This window comes from Astatotilapia calliptera, chromosome 20 (assembly GCF_900246225.1).
Source record: "Astatotilapia calliptera chromosome 20, fAstCal1.2, whole genome shotgun sequence".
NCBI classification, from domain to species: Eukaryota; Metazoa; Chordata; class Actinopteri; order Cichliformes; family Cichlidae; genus Astatotilapia; species Astatotilapia calliptera.
The window spans coordinates 30,827,098-30,829,799 of record NC_039321.1 but is presented as its reverse complement, the minus strand read 5'-3'; the positions used below and the strand labels follow the sequence as shown (position 1 = coordinate 30,829,799).

The following is a 2,702-nucleotide window of genomic DNA, read 5'->3' as shown; positions in this document are numbered from 1 at the left end:
CTCCGATTACAGGAAAACTGTAAGAGGTGACGCAGATATTTCACTGGATTATGACTCTGGGTGACCCCCACTCTGCACCCTGTCATCCACAGCAACAATTACTGTATGGATTTCTGATAAAATTAAATCCTATTCCATTACCAAACAAAATGAGTTCATTGAAGTATTTACTTAACTACAAGAAATTTCTTTCCACACACAATTTAAATTTTTCAAAATGTCATTCACACACCACCTCAAGTATCAACTTCAGTTTTAGACATTATTTATTCAGTGCTTAATCACAACAATAGTCACCTTAAGGCACTTACATAATAAGTTAAACCTTACAATAATACATCATATGACCCCCTATGAGCAACAGTGGGAAGGAAAAACTCCCTTTTAACAGGAAGAAACCTCCGGCAGAACCAGGCTCAGGGAGGGGCGGGGCCATCTGCCTCAACCGGTCAGGGTGAGAAATTATATTTCTCAGATTACTGATTTCTCATATTACTACTACACAGTTTAGATATATTGTTATTCATTATCTGTCATCACACAAATCAACCCAAAAAATCAAAAAGGAAATACTTGAAGTACCTGCACAAAGCAAGAATGTTATACACATTGTGTTTTACACATGTGTTCCTCAAAACACCAATAACAACTATAAGCAGATTATTCAAGTAGCTTTCACTGCATGTGGAATTAGGTTACACAAAGCACACACTTCCACTCTGTCTTCTGAGCACTGCTGAGCTGTTCATTTGTCATGTCCAGGCCTTCAGAATGGAACCAGCGGTTATCACACTGGATCTGTAAACAAAAACAAATGAACTTTCATAAACACATTACGTAAATAATTCTATGTTTTAATCAATTACAATCTTTAAGACACAGAGTCAAATACTTTGTTGTAGATAACATAAAACAATTTTTAAAAATACTATACCCAGTCAGTGATGGAGGGTCCTGGATTAGGTGGTTTCACCGTTGCACACATGGCACAGTTGTTGTCACTGTCAAATACTAAAACATAACATATTTAATATATATGTTAGTGTTCATCAGTTTGACACAAATAAATATGTCCATTTGAAGAAGATATTACACACCGGAGGCCTCAAGTATTGTCTGTGCAAATGTCCTTCGTGCCTGGGCCATCTCTTTTTTTGTCGTCAAAAATGTCATTTCTGGTTTATTTGGGAATGCTTCCATTACTTCTATGACCATCTGAAATGAAAAACCCCAAAAACAATTAAATGAAAACATCTGCAAATGTTACACTTCCTGTTTACACAATTTAACCTTTTAAGATTATTTTAACTTCCCCCACCCCATCTTCTTATCTAATTTCACAGAAAAATATTATTGCGTTAATGTGGTGCCATACCATGATGACCATTACTCCTCAGCTAGAACCATCCCATTGAAATGGATGTGTCAGTACTCCTCGAAGTCTCACATTCACCCAGTCTGTTTTGTTGTAGCATGTCCTCCTCATTTTGAAGTATTCACTTTGTGAACATAACATATATCACATTTATATACAAATGAAAGATAAAAGTCACACAGAAAAAGACACATATAGTACATATCACTGTTTTTAATGGTGTGTCAGAAAGCCCTGTGCTCTACATTATGTTAGATGAAGTATCAAAATTATTAACATGTTCTTTTAAATCTACAAATGTTAACTGTCTCAAATGTATCACTGCTTAAACACTGTCAGTGGTTTTTTTATTATTTAAAATTACATATGTGAGTAATTTTGAATTATTTTTTTTTAAATTCTTTAAAGAACTGATAACCACAGATTTTATTAAACTTTAATCTACAACCATACGTTCACCTTTAGAAAAAGCCCTCCTAAGTCCTCCTGTCACTTTTCTAATGCTTCATGTTATTATATACATGTAATAACGCATAATTACCGGAATCTTTTGGCTGCACGGTCAGACTCTTCCTGCTCCAAAGAGTTTCTTGACGGATCGACCAAATACAGACAGCTGTCATCTGCATTTATGTACTGCGATAGATATATAAATTTAAAAAGTACATAAATTATGAATAATGTGTTATTGAAACAAACTGTTTTCACAGAAATGCTGCTCATACTAACCAGAAACTTCCAATGTACATTTCCAATGTTCACAAAGGATAAAATGGCTCTGTAGTTGTCAAAGTTCACCTGTGACATATTAGGAATTAATTACAAATTTGCAACAATACCTTTTCCATTTCGAGACATTAATTAACTTTTAAAAAATTAATTCTAGAATATATAAAACATTTTTTTTACCTTGGACAAGCTTTGTCTCCTGATTAGTTCTCTCTCCATAGAGGATCACACCGCTCGTGTAGTGGTTCATAATGTAGATATTATTCCCCTGATTTAGCCGAATGGCCCAGTGGTGCAGGATACTTTCAATGACCTGAGGAGTATAATAAATAACCTTTTATTACTTTGTAAACATGATAAAGTTTTGGAATACAATCTTTAATAAAGATTTTTTTTACTTACGTATACTCAGTATTCAGTCATGAGGATATGCCTGGAATGTCGATCTAAAGTAGTACTTACTGAATGTGTAGGGAAAAACTAATGTCCTGCCCCAGCTTTAACGTTAACCTTATGCAGTACTTTTTTTTTTTTAAATAACTAGTTTACATACTTCTCCAACAAGCCAGCTGTGTGGTCTAAGGGTCAGGAACTCACT

At 34.4% G+C, this 2,702-nt stretch overlaps 1 long non-coding RNA gene across 1 annotated transcript; it reads right to left on the bottom strand.

The window, feature by feature from the left end:
* Window positions 1-405: 405 nt before the first annotated feature.
* LOC113013995 (uncharacterized) lies at window positions 406-1,199 on the bottom strand. Its single transcript, XR_003270902.1, has 3 exons — window positions 1,098-1,199; window positions 935-1,011; window positions 406-798 (listed from the first exon to the last, which is right to left on the bottom strand). It is a non-coding gene; the product is annotated as an uncharacterized LOC113013995 (long non-coding RNA).
* Window positions 1,200-2,702: the final 1,503 nt, after the last annotated feature.